Raw genomic sequence first — 17,412 nt, forward strand, 5'->3', positions numbered from 1 at the left:
CACAGGTGTGGCACAGGTGTGTCAAAGCAGCTGACTCTGACCCCAGGTTCATGGGCTGGCAGAGGCAGGCATTCACATTTTTGATCTCTCAGGTGGCAGATGACAGTAACAGAGAGGGGGGAATGGTGCTGCTGGCACCTGCCTGGCAGGATGAGTGCAGGGGCTAGTTGGTCACTGATTTGTCACTGATTTTGTTTTACAAACTGCCTCCACACTGCAGTTCAAGTCTGGTTTGGATGGTCTTCCCTGGAGCATCTCAGAACTGATCTGGGAGCCCTGCTTGGCCTGAATCCCCCTTATTGCCTTGGACCTTGCTCCTTTTTTTTTTTTTTTTTTTTTTTTTTTTTTTTTTTTTTTTTTTGCCTCTTCCAGCCAAAAATCTCCCAAGACCCAACAACATTACTTTGGTTATTCCTGTGCTTTTGACACTAAGATGGGAAGAAGAATGTCATTTCCCCACAACAGAACACCAGGAAATGTTTCACTTCAGCTTGATGGTAAAAAGTGAAGCAATTGGTGGCACAGATAAGTCTCTCTTGGAGCTGTTTTGCAGATCCCCCACAGACATGTTATGCCAAGTGTGACAGCACCAGCATCAGCACAGCACAGGAGACCTCAGCAGAAAGGCTTTGAGCTAAGCAGGACTGGGCTCACACAGACGTGGGATGTCACCATGCCTGCCAGGCTGCTCAGTCTGTCAGCACAGGTCCTACCTGGATGTCCCAATTCCCTGTCCTGTGCTCTGGCCCTGATCTCATCCTTCTCTTACAGGAGAGCCTTGTAGAACCCGCCTGGTCCCCCTCCCCAGTTCCTCTGCTGTTTGGTGTGAACGTGTGATCTTCAGAGCAACCTCCGTGCAGGATGAAGGCAGTTGCTCTGTAATTGTGTGAGAGGGCAGCACTTCTCCCTGGGAATGGAACATGGGCCTTTGAGCCTGCAGGGAGGGCCTGTGAGCACAGCACGGGTGGTACAGCCGAGCTGCTCTCCAAAGGAGCTGGGGAAAACCTGGGGGTTCATCACGCAGGGCAGGAGGCAGCCTCTCCTTCCTCCTGGGCAGAGAGCCCAGCTCCCATGGCCTGCCTGCTGAGCAGCCTTCTTCCCAAGGTGTCCAACCTCCAAAAATGTGCCCATGGCAGGCTGCTTTGAGCACATGGCAGAGAGAAGAGACAGTGAAGAAGTGTCTGGTTACCCACCTCAGCTGCCTCCTTGCCCTCCTCTCTGGGGAGGGAGGTCTGCCCTCCTGGGTGTCAGGAGTGATTCTTTCAGGGAATTTGGCAGTTCAGATTTATGACAAGCCTCTTGCAACTCACTGCAGATGTGGAAAACACTTGGGAAAAATGCTGTCACCAACTGCATGATTCTCTCCTTGGAAACTCCAGTGTTTTTCTGTGTTCAGCTTGCTGCCACAATTCAGTACTGTCAGTGGCTGGGAGAGTAGCTGGGTGTCCAGAGCCAGCCCTTCCTGGCAGCATGGGCACGCCTGGCTCGAGGATGGCTGCCTGTTCCCAAGGGACCACAGCCCTTTAGGGTCAGCCTGGGTTTGCTGGTCATGGGTGTCCCAGTCAGCAGAGCAGAATACCAAAGCACAGTCCTCCCACCCTCAGATCATCACAGGATCTATTGAGCAATTCAGAGTGTTTATCTCATAGTGATAGTGCAGCCCTGGGCTGTCTCTGAGGTCCTGGCTGGTGCAATTGCTGCCTGTTGCATCAGAGCCAGCAGTCAGAGCAGTGGGGTCATGCTTCCCGCAGGAGGCAAGTGCTGATCCCAGCTGTAAAGATTGCATTTGTCTGTTTGCATTTGCATTTTCAGCTGCAGGATGAATGCCAGGGTCCTGGGTTGGGCAGAGGGGATTTAGGTTAAGCAGGACTTCCAGATCAGCTCCAAGTTTGTCACCCTCTGCTTAAAATCTTCACTGGTGGCCCCTGCAGCTGCTTCTGGATTCACATGTATTTCTCCTGGTGAATCATTAAAGCATACCACAGCAGGGGCAGCATGAGGCAAAGCTGGGAGTTTGGGAAGGGAAAATAACTGTTTGTTTGTCAGATGCCATGGGAGAAGCTGAGGGGATCATAAACAGTGGAGCAACTTGGAAGTGTGCAGCACTGAGATACAGCAGGCATCCCACGTGCCAGATCTCATTCCTGATCCTCACCATCCAACCTGAGACCACCAGCAGGAGCAGCTGGTGGCACGGATGGCTGCACAGTTGTGTTGGTCACCTCTTGCTGATGGCATGTACAGATGCTGGTGTTTCTTGTATAGTGGGCAATTCATGTTCCACAGCAGCCTGCAGGGTTGTGGTGATTCATGGGGAACAGGAAAACCTAGCTTTATCTTCAGGGAGAAAACTGCTGAACTTCAGGTTTCAGAGCCTTTGGTTTGGTGGAATTACAGGTTCACATCCTGAGGTTCAAACAAGGTCTTTCTTCCTCTCAGACAAATGGAGTGTCATGCAGTAAATCGCCAATGATTCTCTTTGTTGGCTGCTGTGTTACTTTGAAAACAGCACCATGACATATTTCAGCTTTCTGCAAAATAAATAACTGCACCATTTATCAAAAAGGTTTGCTTTCAGAAAGGTTGCCACTCTTTTAAGGCATCAGAGATTCCTGGGAATGAAGGAGATAAGAGGAACACAAGATGCCTGTTTTCTTTTTTTACTCTATTTTATTTGACATTTCACTTTTTTTTGCTTATTCGAAAAAGTCCTGGTGAGGAGTGATCCTTGGCGTGGCATGTCCCAGCAGATTTGGTGGAGTGTGACAGTGAGTGTGACAGTGAGTGTGACAGTGAGAGCCACGTACTGCCTGACTGGCCCCTGAGGCAATGGGGAGCAAAGGCACCCCTGCTGCCTGCAGCACCCCTGCTGCCTGCAGCACCCCTGCTGCCTGCCATTACCTCACGCAGGAGGAGGCCTGAGATTGCTCTTCAACCCACGGCAGCAAACATCACCATCAAACCCATCCCCAGGTCTCTTGCAGTGGAGTTCCAGCTCCTGGAACACCAGCAAAATCACAGTATCAGGAGTGATGGGCAGTGAACAAGCAGCACATTCTGCCTCCTCAGCTGAGATGGCACATCCAGATCATGGACACTTGCTGGAGCATGAGGTTCAGTGCTCCTTTCTCACAGACCATCACTGCAGAGCAGCTCAGCTCTGCTGTGTGCAGTGGTTGTGCAACACAGGTGTGCTGCCCCAACACGGCACCTGTCAAAGGCAAACACTGTCACGGGCAATTCCTCCTCAAAACTTCTACAGGGAGAGCTACATGAAAAAAAAAAAAAAATTTAAAAAAATCCAGTAAGGCAGAGAAACATTTTTGAAACTTTGTATTTATCTTCTTTTAAAGCAATCTCCAGTTTTCAGCTATTTCCACACACTCATTCTTTGTCTAGGACAGGATATAATACAGTGGATGAAATGTCAAAAAGCAGCCCCTGTATTCAAATTTGTTTTACAGTGTGAGTAACAGTATCTTGTTTTGTGCTTGACATAGCAAACATTACTAGTGTCCAGCCAGCACCTCACTAACTTTTTAAAAACAGAAGTATTGCATGCAGCTTTTTGTGCCATCTATGGGATGCCCCCAGTGCTTTCCAAATGCCTGGGAGTCCTAAGTACCAGCCAGGATCTGGCATCCTCTGTTTACACGTGGGAAAACAGAACTAAAAGAGTTTATGTCTCCTGTTTCCAAACACAGTCACTAGCTTTGGGTCTCTGTCTTCTTGGTGCCAAACTGTGAGAGCTTTTAATTTCTGGCATGTGTGCAGAACAAAGAGCAACTGTTCCCTGGTTTAACTGGTTTGACTTGTACACAGCTCCCTTGAAAAGGTACCTTAATGTGAAGTCTGTGTCGTGCAGTGAAGAAGCAGATGTTCCCTCCATCCCCATTGCATCCATCAGGTCTGGATTTTACAAGTGCCCCAGTTGTGGCCAACAGTGTTTGCAGTGTCCAGTGCTGCTGAGAGCTAGGCCAGGTGTTAGATCAAATGTCTGGAGCTGTGTGTAACATTTTCTCAGATGTGCTTCGCAGTGATTTTTTTCCAGACAGATGCGGGAAGTCTGTGGTAGAGCTGGGAACAGAGCCTGTTCCTGTGCTGTGAGAGGCTGTGCCCCTGACAAGACACAGGCACGGCCCTACAAAGTAAATGTTGTGATTTCATGGTGGAGTTGAATGGCACCCGACAGTTGCGCCAGGGGAATATTTTCCCCCCCAGTCTACAGATTCACAGGCATTCACTTTGAGGCTAAAGCCTCAGAAAACCCTGAAATTCAACAGAAGTAGTTTGGTGCTTAATTTTGGGTCACAGTTGTACCTGTGTCCCTTTGTACTCATGTCCCTGTGTGCAGCTCAGTTACAGGACAACCTTAAGGGACAATAAGCAGCCAGGAAAGCTCAGAGAGCTGATGAGATAGAGGGGAAAAGGACCGTAGGGCTGAGTTTAATACCAGCTTGCACAGAAAGTATTTTAGCCCAGGAGGAGCCTGTTGACTCCAATAGCATGTAGCTAAATCTCTTTCCTGTGCTGGATGATGGAATGAGGACTGGCCTTATGGATGGATGACAGAAGCTGTGGCAGTGCTTGCTTGGCTGAGCTGTCTGGAAGAATCACACATTTCTTTCCTTTTTAACCATTAATTGAGCTTATCTGTGACAGCAGAGCCTGTCATATTGTGTGTCTGAGCATGGTGTCCTCTGCTGGAGCCAGCTGCATGGCAAACCAGGGGCACTGCTGGCCCTGCCAAGCCTGGAGTCCTCACTGCCCATCCACAGCTGGGCCACGCTTGAAAGGGATGGGCACCCCGTGGGGTTTTGGCTGCACCTGCAGCTCCCTGCTGTCTGTTCTCCAGTGTTTGGGAGAGCACAGCTCCACAGATTTTTCTGCCCACCTGCTTCCATGAGTTCACATTGAAAGCCTGATTTCTCAAGAAGTTCTCTTTTATTTATTTAAGGTGTGCTGTTTCCATAGGTTGCACATGTTCTTAAGGACAGTGCCCGTGCATAAAGGCAGAGAAGGCACAAAGCCAGCATTTGACAGCAGAATGGTCTTCAAGCACTGACCTGGCTTGGGCAGGCGAGCTTTGTAAAAAGACCACTTGAAACCACATCCCCAACCACCCCTCTGCCAGCATAGGTCAGGAATGTTGGCTTTTCTTGAGTAAAATTTCAGTCAGGCTCATTTTTCTTTCTGTTTCTGTTTTAGCAAATGCCAGATATTAAGCTGTGATGAGGCAAAAAGTAGTAAGAGGAACTTCAGACTGAAAAGCAGGACTTCTACTTTTGACTTAGATGGGAAGCTGGGAAAATTTTTCAGCAAAGCTTCTTCCATGTAAAAAGGCCATTGAAGAGCATTCTGGCTGAAAGCATTTCCTCCATCTGCCATAAGAAGGTAAAAACCCCTCAGACCCTTCCCACTGTGAAAATTCAGGATTTTCTGTAGTAAAAGGCTGAATCTTTCAACTCTGTGGTTGACGTACCTCTCTCTCTCTCTCTTTTTTTTTTTTTTTTTAATTTAGTGTATATCATCATCACTAAAACATGTAAAAGAAAGGAGTTTGGGGAAAACTCCAGCTGATACAGGGCAGGGAGCAATCGTGGGCTGGCAAGAACCTGGAATCAGTGACCTAATCAGCCATTTCCCTCTCTAATTGCTATGATTCTACAGCTTAAAGAATTACACAACATGTATTTTAGTTGGAACAAGATACTATTATTGAGTAAAGTGCATAATAATTGTGTTTCAGAAGGTGAAATAAACGTCTATCACCAGGCACTTCAATCCATCATTGTACTTTGCTAAATTACCAAAATTGCACTACATTCAATACTAAAATTACTTGCAATAAAGTGATTGCTGGACTGACACTCACAAAAAGATCTCTAGTACCCACATTTGTTTTCCTGATTGACAATTTTAGGCTTTGATCTGGGGAGGGAGGAGCACACAGAGCCCTCCTTGCAGTTTATAGGAATGGAGGCAGGCAGCTCCTGCAGAGGCAGAGTCTGTTGGAATGGAAGGCTCCTGCCTGCATGGAGTACCTCTGAGTTCCTACAGCTTTTAAGTCTTTGGTTAGGTCACTGTATAGATACATTTCAACTACGTTTGTAAAAATTGTAGGCTTTGATACAAGCCTTTCTTGTAATGATATACCACTCGATTATATTGCTCTGCAATTTATTCCCTGGCTATTCATTGATTAATTAAAGATCCATTAATTAATGCCACATTTTGCAGACTGGAGTAAGTAACTTGACCAAGAATACACAGCACAGAGATACATCCCTTGTCCAGGATCTCTGATGGCACTTTGGGGGATGCCCACGACTTTTGTTGTTTCTTTTTCCTGCAGTCTCTCCACCCTGCAAGATTCTAGTTGGCAAAATGCAAAATTTTTCATTTCAGAAGTCAGAACTCTTTGTTTCAGCTCCTGGATATGACATTTAGATCAGGCCCACCTAGAAGAGCATTACTTTTTTTGTTTTAGATAGAAGTCCAAAGATGTTAATCAACTGTGTAATTAACTGATGCTGAGCTAAATTCAGTTGGTCTTTTAGACTTTGGGTTATGTGTGTGGTCACATGGGACAATACAGAGAAGTCTTTTACTCAGGCTAACATCCTTTTTGCAAAGGTGTATAACTACTTTTTCATGAGACTGAGTGAACAGCTGAGGAAGCCTTGCTTTCTGAAGTCCAGAACCTTCTTTTCTTTCTCAGAGGTTTTCCCAGCCTAGCTCAGAATGGATCTTTAAGAAATTTAATTGCAACATATTAGAATTTTTCTTTGGAAGAGAAATACATATGCCATCCAGAAGACACTGAATTTAACTCCTTGCTGGATGTTGGCCTCAGCCAAAGGGATGAAACCCTTCTTCATGGCAGGTGACATAATCTGTAGGATTTACTGACTCTCTAAGTGAAATATCAGATGCTTTCATAGATATTTTTCAGCTTTTTCTTTACATGAAAGGAGATGTGAATGTCTCCTCCATCAGCAGTCACTATATAACATACATACTGTAAGGTCTATTAAAAAAAGTTTCAATAAGCTGAGCAAATATGAGGAATTCTGATGGGAAGGAATTAAAGCAGTCCATTTTTTTTCTTCCAAAATAAATATGCGAGTTAATCTGAAAAAGTGAAGAGTGCCAAATATTCATCCAATGTGCTAAAGTGACTCATGGCAAAGGTAGACAGTTTTATAGTGCAATTTCTTTACTTGTGTTGGAAATGGATAGCTTCCAAGTGGCACTTACGAAACAATTAGCTCTTCAAGGATAATCAGATTTGTATGAAAATGTAAAGATAAGTGATTTAGCTGTGATCTCAGCTGGAAAGTGACTGAGGGTAGTGGGCCACACTCCACAGTAGAAATTCCCGTTCTTTTACGAAATGGCACTTTTGCTGAAATGTGCTGGATTCAAGCAAGTAAGGGCTCCCTTGACTTTCATTGCTAGGATGACACACGACTGATTTGCATCATTAGAGATCTTTGCTGATGGCTGGCCTGCTTTGCATATAAATGAGACCTAACCTGAACAGCTGCCCAGCTGGTGGGTGTGAAGGATTCACAGTTCCAGATCAGGTCCCTGCTCAGTACCAGTCCCTGAGAGAACTCCACTCCAGACTGATGGAAACCATGAAAAGTTTCAAACTTGCATCCCTGGAGATTGGACAAGTGCAGAGGCTGGCAGTTCAAATGGCCAAAAAGCCTTTCTTGAAGCCTTTTAACATTTTCAGGTGAAAATGCTCATTTTGAAGATACAAAGGCACCTGACAACTCTGCAAGGAGTGCTAGGTGTAGAGCTAGTGATGGCAAAATCCTTCAGATGCTGCTTATTGTGGAGGCAGAACTCAACCTGTCATAAACACATCCTCCTTCCCTGAGTTTGGTTGGTTTTACCTCCAGGTTAAGCGAGTGTTGAGATCCCATATGGAAGAGGAAGCCGTTGGCTTTAAGAGCTTTGTTTACTTATATAAGGCCTAACAAACATGGTTGTTAAGGCCCCCTAGGAGGTCTTTCTTATGAAGCTGGGAGCTATTGGATTAGGCAAATGAGAGCCAGAGATTTGCCTAATAGCCTGACAGGCCATGAGGGATTAGACACTTGTGGGCTGGTGTAAACTTGTGGGACAGTGATGCTGTGGCATGGGTCTCTTCTTAGCCATGGATAAATGCCTTGTCAATGTGGGTTAATCTTGTTTGCCTTGTCTTCCATAATGGTGCATTGCAGCACACAACCTCTGTCAATTTAATCACTGTTGGAATGGAATTGTAGGCTTTTGTTTCATGCACTCAACTCCTCCCTAATGCAGCACTTTCAGCATCACAGGGGTCAGTGATTAACGACAATTTTCAGCTCACTTTGGTTCAAACTCCTGAAATAGTTGTTCCTTTGGGACCAAAGGCTCTGTTGTCACTGGCTGAATGCAGGTCCATCTGGGGAGGCTCCGCTGCTGCCCACTGATTGTGGATCCATCTCTCCTCACTCCTTTTTCAAGCACTGGTCTCCCATGCCTCTCCCTACCAAGATAACCAAGAACTCCTTCCCCTGAGCTGGGATTCTCCCTTGTCATTATGCTCAAGGCAGCAGGCCAGCCCTGGAATGGCACTTTGTGGAGCATGCAAGAGACCCTCAGAGAGCAGCCCACAGTGGCACACTCTGACACCTTTCATTTGATTAAATGTGAGAGTCAGTGGTGACTGTCCTCATAGGGCAGTGGATGGTTCTCAGTGGGACTGAAGTGCCAAGTGTTAAGGGGGAATAAAGAAAGTGGACATGGGACCCCACTGCTCCCAGATCCCTTTACCTTGACAGGGTAGAGGGCTGTGAGTGTGCATGGTTTATGGAGCATCAGGCTTTTACAGCTCCTCACTTCTGATCCTGACCAACCCAGACAAGAGCAGCCACCTCTGCTGGGCTGGATTTGCTCCCAGGGCACAGGCCATGTGTGTCTCATTACAGTGTGGAGTCCATCCAATCCAGCTCACACTTTTTAGATGTCTTCACATTTCCTCACTACCTACCTTCCCTTGTCCTCCCTACAATACACCAAGAGCTCAGCAGCGCTGGATCCAACACAGGACTGGGGTCCACACACCTGCAGCTGCTGTGGACACAGAGCTCTGAGCTGAGTTTTGTGTGATGAATGCTTGTCAGATCTAAGGAAGCCAGGAAAATTCACTGCAGGCATCCCCAAGTGTGGAGGCAGCCTCCCCCACAGCCCATTAGCATCTGCAAGACACGGGAGGGGACAGTGCAGGTGGGAGGAAGAGCTCAGGCCAGTCCCTTTTGGTCCACAATGGGCGGCATCTTGCTCAGTTGTGCAAATTGCTCGTGCAGTATGGGGGGCCATAAACCCAAAATGCTCTTTTGAAAGGCCAGCCCCTCCTCAGCCCTGTGCCCAGGCAGTGGCAGAGCTGCAGGCAGTGGGGCAGTTGGGGACAGGTGTCAGTGATGCTGGACTACCAGGTGACAGCCCCATGGCACCAGCAGGGGACAAGGCTGCCCTGAAGGCATGCAGTAGTGGCAGTCACTGGGCTCAACAACTGCAGAGAGATTGCTGTGAACAAGTGCCTCAGGTCTTGTCCCTGGCACCCTCACTAGCCCAGCAGAGAGCAGATGCAGATGCCCAAAGAGCTGTGAGTACAGAGCTTGCAGGCTGGTCCTTTACTGACACATCTCCAAGGCAGCATCTTTTCCTGAGGGGATGGAAGGGGCTGCAGGGCAGTGAGAGGGTGTGGGGAGAGCAGCCAGACCTCGTGGCTGGCTGTGTCATCCACAGGCACTGGGCCCAGCTGTCCCCACACATGAAATGCTATCCACCTCCCATCCACTTCTCTGTGACTTCCTTACCTAACAGGCAGTGGGAAGTTTTAGATTGCCATGTGAGCTCTTAGGAGGGGGTGTGTAATGGGGAATTTCTCTGGCTCTGCTCTTTCCACACCCAGCCCTGGGCAAGACTGAAGCTGTGAACCAAAAGCTGGCCAACACAGAGCCCAAAACACAATCTCAGAAGAGTCTGTGGCAGTTTGTTAATTGTCTGTAGAGTGGGACCTGGCAGAAGGAAGCACAGCCTGCCTTCATGGAGATGACACTTTGGGACTGAAGCAGTGAGGGGTAAAGTTCACTCTGCACATGCCTTCACTGCCTGCACTGCTTTGTGCTCCAGCTTAGCCACGGCTGGCCCAGGCGAGCGGCTGGGAGAGCAAGGCTGTACTGGCTGATATTAGCTCTGCTTCAGGCTGAGAGGCTGCATCTGGTTTGGATCTCCCTGACTGCTGCTGTGCTCTGGCTGCAGATTGAGATATGAGCTAGGAGAGCCCAGAGCTGCACCCTGCCACAGCCTGGCTCTGGCTCAGCACAGCTCTGGAGGCGCAGGGTGGTCTAATGCACTTTATTACTGCTCTTCATTATCAGGCTCCACTAATGAATTCCACTAATGTGCAAAACCATGCATGACAAAGCAGCCCTTGATCCTCTTCCACGCCCTTGCTTCCAAGCCCTGTAAGGCTTCCTGCTGTAGCTGAGAGTTCCACTTGGGACAGGCAGCACAGCTCAGCAGGTGCTAAAAGGTGTGTAATCCTGAAGTGAGCTAACTGAGCCTGGGTGCTTCCCCTCCCGGGGTCTCACTGCTGCCTCTTGCACAGGGAGGATATCTGGGTTTTCACCAGGCCAGGAGCTATCTTGCATTTTGGCCTGGAGCTGGTTTAAATCACTGGCAGTGGCTCCTGCTTTGCAAGGCAGTCCCAGGAGATTCCTGGGTTGGGACAAAGAGGGCAATTGCTATTTGATGAATGGAGCTGGGCATATCTCCCATGGTCCTGCAGCCATCATTCCTCAAACACAAATGTTCTGCCACCCTTCCTTCCCAAGGCACAGGATCCTCATGGAGCAAGGCTGTGGGCTTTTGTAATAAACTGACACTGCAGGGAAAAGGAGAAGGAAGGAGAGGGCTCCTGCTGCCCTCGGCATGGTGCAGGCAGCCCAAGGCAACTATCACAAGGAGACATCATTGTTTTTTCATTCTGAGTGCTAAGCTGTAGAAACAGAATAAAATATCATGCAGAGGACTGCTTACATATTGCCTGTGACTTTTGTATATCTTAATTCAAGACTTTACAAATTACAGTCCTTCTGCCTAGCCAACAGCTATTGAGCTCCCAGAAGGAAGCTCTTTGGCCACTTCTGTCTGTACTGTCCAAATGTCTGCAGAAGAAATACCCTGGGAAGAGAACCTGTCACATTGTCCATCACTGCATACAGTGGGCTCTTACCTCTTGCTGTGCCTTTGGAGACCACTTTGTTCTCCTATTCCTTTCCTTTAACTGGCTCTGTCTTTACTCATTGGAGGCCTAGTACTTAGACAAGATCCAAATTTTGCATAATAAAAGGGTTCCCTAATAGCTGGCAGTGCATCCTGCTGTTCCCTGTGTCCTGTTGTTGAAGATTAAACAGATGTAAAATTAGGAGCTGAATCTCTCTGCATTTGGGGGTCCTTGTCCATAGCTGGAGATGAGAGATTAAGATGTGACCTTTTCCCAGGAAAAGCAATTTAAGAGATCAAGAAATTAGAATCCTTAACAAACCTTTCTCCAAAGAATTTTGCTGTAAATGCTTTAAATCCCACTGGCCATGTACATTTTTGCTCACAGCTTTCTTTGCTTCTCTTGACTGCACACTCCAGTGAAATCCCAGGTCCTTTATCAGAAATGCTTTTGAATGCTCCATCCCCACCTACTCTTTTGGACCCCTAAGGGAGACAAATAAACAGAAGGGAATGTTTATACTGCAAGCAGAAAAGAAGTCAACAATTTCCCTTCACGACAGGAGACTTCACACAACTCAGCATCTGCAGGCCTTAGTGCTGTCCTGCCCCGAGTAACTCAAGTTCCTGGGCATGGTTTCCAGGCAGAACCAAGTCCCAGTCCATACCAATGCACACAAATATCTTCCTGGCATGTCCTACTCCATCTCTTTAGAACAGGCTCACAATTGCTTGGCTTCATCTTAGGGTGGTAATAACATAAAAAAGCTAGAAAAAGTAATCACATAAAAAAGTAGAAAGTGAGTTTAATTTCTCTCCTGGCCTAGCAGCAGGCTCTTTTGGGCAAATGGTCAGAACTTGTGTTTAAAAGCTCATTGCAAAAAACAGTATCCATGGCTGATTGAGGTCTCAGTGTTGGGAAACCTTGAGATCTGTAAGTGGAGAAGGAGCCCCATTAATTCCTGTCTAGACTGGCTTCTGAGCCCAGGTTCCAGAGATGAAAGGACACTTTATTAAGACAGGACATAAATCCACCCTGCCAACAAGTCCACACTCCTCTGGATTATTTACACCTCTCTCCCTCCCTCTGGTCATTGCCTGTCCCTACATAATCTACATTAAAGTCCTGACAGGATTAGACCAACATGCCTTACACTTTAAATATCAGGCTCTGTGTGCTTTCCTTTCCACCATGTCACAAAAAAATACATCATGTTTTTACAGATAGACTGAAAATAAAAAAGTAGGTGTCTAATGAAAGGAGCTTGATGTTATGACTGAGAGATAAAATGTGCACTTGGGAGATTTTATTGTGAATGTGGCCTCTGCTGCACCTACAGCTCCTCTCCTTGGTGTGTCTGGCACTGTGTGCCACTAAGGGCCAGCCAGGGGCTGTATGAACAGAGCCATCTGGGCTCTGAGCATCACTCTTTGGATGAGGGTGACTCTCTGGGGTCAGGCTACATCCCCTGTCTTGTGCAGGACTGTCCTCCCTGGCAGTGCTGTGCTCAGCTGCCAGGGCTGGGGACTGAGGGGTTGCAGAGGGCATGAGCAGTTCAGAGTGAATGCTCTGAGGATAGGCTTTTCCATTCAGAGATTTTACAAACTTTCATTGCTCTTGAGGCTTTACTCCTTTTTTTTTTTTTTTTTTTTTTTTCTGACATTGGAAAGTTCCTATAGTTGTCTGCGGGTTTTTTGGTGTTTATGGAAGAGCTGCAGCACTGTATGAGAGTAGTAGATCCTGTCATCTCATGTTTGCATGAGCTTCTCCACCTTCCCTTGCAGCCAGGCAATGGGGAGCAAACTGTGCTTATGGAAAAGAGCCTCACAAGGACATATACAAATATATTTTTAGTGAAAATGTAAAATGTTCTCTGTATGTAAATGTAAATATAAAATGTAAAAAATTCACTGTATGAGTATCTCTGCAATCCCTGGCTGATTTCTGTTGCAGGTCCTGTTCAGCCACTGGACTGAGGGGTGCAGTGAGTACATTAGTGAGGTGGGTGCTTTACACAGGAATGAAAGCCAGGCAAAGTGCTTATAGCTACAGGCAGCAAAGTTTCAGGATGATGTGGAAGTGCTGCAGCCTGCAAGGAGACATCCAGGCACTTCTGCAGGGCTGGAGTCAGTGTCAGCACTGCCCAGGCACGCGTGTGCTCCCAGAGCAGGGCAGATCAGTCCTTTGGCACAGTGACTAATGCTTTGGATGAATTTGAGGGAACAGATGAGTTCATGAGCACACTCTGAGGCAGTCCTTGTGCGTGTGCAGGGCTGCTTGGTACATCCCCAGTGATAAGAGCCCGTGATGACAGAGCTGCCCAGGGCCCTGGGACTCCCAGACGTGCTGCAGATTTCAGCACTTGTAGCCATGGCAGGCTAAGGAAATGACGAGTGCTCTTAAAAGAACACTCTGAACTTTTGTGTCACCAGACAGAGCTCTCCTCAGTGTCATGGTCTGCTTGGGTCTGTGTTTGAACTGACTGCAGTACTTGCAATCCTTTTGTATGCATTTTCTCTTGCCTTTTTATCAAATGAGCTTACTGGCATGGTCAATTTGAAGTCATTAGCAAATGTATATCCAAAGTGAGTTTGAAACCTATAAAAAAGACCATTTGAAGTGTTTCCAAGATTTGCATTCATTTGGCCAAAGAAATCATGACACCTGGTTTACATGTCCAATACCCAGACTACTCCAATTTTGAATATCAAATGTCTGCATTGAGCTTGAAAGACTGCTTCCAAAACAAGGCTCAACCACACTACAGAAATAATTCTAATAGGTAAACAAAAATAAATTAATAGCTGTTCACATACCTGAAGAAAAAAAAAAATCCCTGAACATATTATTCAGCAGCTTTCTTATTTAATTTTTTCAGCAGCATTAAAGGTCAGTGTCAATTTCCTTGTTAGACACCCAGCTTTGGCTCTCCATGTGCTCCAGCACTTGACAGTGCAGGTAAATACCTTGAGTTTTGCCTTTTTGACTTTACTGTTGAGTTTATTGTTAGATACTTGGGACCTCAGTAAACAATTGTTCTTAAACAGTTTCTATCCTTTCCTTTCTAGTGGCATTCTCTGAGCTGGAAGAGCACAGTAATCATCTCCACAACCTTCTGCTCACACAGAAAAGTTTCCTGTGCCTCGTCATGTTTTTCATTCCCAGGTTTGTGTGAGGATGAGCAGAGGGCTCCAGAGCTCCAGGGTGCAATTGAGCACGAGGCTGAGGAGGACAAGAGCCCCATTGAGCCAGTCCCAGGCAGGAGCCTGTCCCCCCCAGGGACAGCCAGGGCCTCTGTGTGGGGACAGCACGTGGCAGCTGCTGGATGCAGGGATGGGCCAGGCTGCGCTTGTGTTCAGGATGGAGCTGCAGCAATAGGCTTTTGTGAGGCAGAAATAGACCACAGAGCCCCAGAATTGCTTCCCACTGGCTTCCCTTCGGTTCATCAGTTTCAGCAGCTCAGTGGGTAGGATCAGCCAGGAGCCATCTGTTAGTCTGGCCTGGGAGAGGAGGCTGAAGGAGGCAGTGTGGGGAGAAAAATCGCTAGAAATAGCAGACTTTTTTGCCATTTTATAGAGCATATTTTCACATTCCCACTAGTCTAAACTCAGCGGGAATTCTAGCAGGAACAGGCTCAGTTTCATGTTATCCTCTTGCTTTTCCAGCTTTTTATACAGAGATCCTTGCTGAAAAATTGAAAGCCAGTATATAAGTGTAAGGACTAAGTCACCACACATCTACATGACTTTGACCTGGTTAACAGTCTCACTGCTGTAGGCAGTGCTGTGATGGCCACGTGTGTGAAAACACTGGCTAGCTTGAAATTGGGAACTGCTTTTAGTAACTTGTCACTGTGGCCCAGAGCTCCCAAAATGCAAGGTAATAACAGGACAAATGGCCCAGGAGAACCTTCATCTGCCCTGATGGCATCTGAGCCAGAGGGTTTTACAGCATCCACTGTTCCTGCATCTCCACAAGTCCTGCAGCCAGCTTCACTGCAGACACACTCTGTGCAGCACTCTGGAACTCTGTTCCCAAGCATGGAGAACAGAGGTTCTGCTTCTCAAACACTCAAAACATCACCACAGAAGGGCAGCAGATGGGTTAGTGTGGGTCACAAGCATTAAAATCTTCCCCCACACTTCCATCCACTGGACGTTGCACCATTTTGGTTGGTTTGGGATTTTTTTTCTTTTTGCATATACCTAGCATCACCTCTCTTGCCTGCAGCACACATCTCCTTACAAACCCAGACAAGTCCTTGAGTGTCTCTGTTCTTCCACAGATGGAAAAACAGCAGCTGCTTCCTATAAGAAGTTGTGAAATAATTTTTAATTTTTAAAAATTGTACATTTTAATAGTAAATTGATAAAAATATAGTACTTTCCCAAGAAACAAAAGATGTGTTTTATGACCAACCATCCTTCATCAGATAATACTGCTGAGGTAAGGACTCCTTCCAGCTGGCATGTGTCCCATCTTTCATTTCCTCCAGGAAGTGAGAAGAGAGAAGGAAATGGCTGGGAACCTCCAGGAACACGCTGATAAGGAAAATCCCACCACCTCTGTACTTCAGAGATGCTGCAATCATGTCTTCTAAAACAGTGTTAAGTAAGAACTGGGGAGAATTATCCACAAGACACAGAATTCTTGTAAACTTTTGCTATCTAGCCACGTAGGGGGACATTTTTTCTCTTCTGTTTAACTTGCCTGTTATTTCCTCCTTCTGGCATTTATTAAACAGACTGGTTAACCATTCAGTCCCAGCCTAAAAACAGATCTCACCACAAATCCTGTTCTCTGTGGTGGACTCAGGAAAGGCTCTGGCTGAACAAACTCACTTCTCCTGTCTTAACTCTGAAGGGCAGAGCTAAATGCTGGAGATAGATGTTCACCATAAAATTCACACTACAGGTTTCCTGTTTGGAGCAGCCAGTAGTGCTAGGGACACTAGAGTTTCCATTTGTACACCATCTCTGTTTTGACAGGGCCCTTCATGATTCATCAACAATTTGGATGCTTCTGGCTATGCAGTATTCACTGCACCCACCCCATTCCTGATAAACAGACTCAGGAGCTCTAATCACAGGGGTAGTACACTCAATAACCATTGCTCCTTAATTGTTTATGATCTTTATCTCTTTCCCTCCAAGGGTTTTTTCCTGTGGGAGGACCAGTGTTTCTCTTTGAACTGACTTTTCCTTTCAACATTTATCATTCAGGACTGCTCAAGTGCTGTTTCAGTGCAGAAGCCGCTTGCAAACTATTTGTAGCAGCTGGCTTTTTGGAAGTTTGCTGTTTGCAGTGCTTGATCCCTCACTTAAACTAGCCAACACTGTCTTTCCATCTGTGCACGAGACCCCTGCACCACACAGCATGCTTCTGGGGAGCTGTATGCATCTGGCCTGCTGCCTCTACTTGTTTTTTCTGACCCCGGGGGAGTATTTCAGCGTGCTGCAGGACCCCTGAGCAGTGCCTAAGGAGAGGTGAACCACAGCCAGTTGTGATGTTTGGGTTAGGGGCTGATACTGGCTCCAGTGGGACTGTCTGACCCCTAGGACTGGCCCTTCTGCCTGGGAGTTCTTCACAGAAAGGCTCAGAGCACTTAGAACAGGAACATGTGTTTGGGATAGAGGAACAAGTGAAAAATAGCATGAGGCAGAAAGGAAAGCTACAGATCATTTCCATCAGCAGAGCTGTCGTGTCCCATGGCTTATGTGTGTTCTCTTGTAATATGGGAATAATTACTCTATGGCTGTCTCCAGTTGTGTCTGATTATTAAAATCAATAATGCATACATTGGTCTGACAGTGATTTGCATGCACAGCTTTTCCTATTTGTTGGTAGCCAGCAGAGCTGCCTGTGTCTGGAGAACTGTGAAACCCCACGTTGCTCTCTAGACTGTTCCTGTCTAACATGCTCTGTGGCTCCTGGTTTTAATCTCCACAGGTCCCCACCTGAGCAGCTCCTGGAGGAGAACCTTGCTGCACACCTGGGAGTCCTGGCCAGGCAGGAGGCAGCCAGGCCAGCTCGGTCAATATTGACTTTGCTGCAGGCTTCGGTGCAGTGATGGTTATCTTGTTCACCAGGTAAGAGTTAGCCCATTAGCACCAGCCACTTTGAAGCCATTAAATACACAA

General features: G+C 46.9%; 1 long non-coding RNA gene across 1 annotated transcript in view; it reads left to right on the top strand.

The window, feature by feature from the left end:
• The window catches only part of LOC135278413 (uncharacterized), a 35,082-nt gene extending 18,013 nt beyond the window's left edge, over window positions 1–17,069 (top strand). Inside the window, exons 2-7 of the long non-coding RNA XR_010345922.1 lie at window positions 4,975–5,079; window positions 5,209–5,394; window positions 13,226–13,273; window positions 14,151–14,230; window positions 14,341–14,437; window positions 15,768–17,069. This is a non-coding gene — a long non-coding RNA (uncharacterized LOC135278413). The remainder of the gene's footprint in view (window positions 1–4,974; window positions 5,080–5,208; window positions 5,395–13,225; window positions 13,274–14,150; window positions 14,231–14,340; window positions 14,438–15,767) is intronic.
• Window positions 17,070–17,412: the final 343 nt, after the last annotated feature.

Source organism: Passer domesticus, chromosome 11, assembly GCF_036417665.1.
Source record: "Passer domesticus isolate bPasDom1 chromosome 11, bPasDom1.hap1, whole genome shotgun sequence".
NCBI classification, from domain to species: domain Eukaryota; kingdom Metazoa; phylum Chordata; class Aves; order Passeriformes; family Passeridae; genus Passer; species Passer domesticus.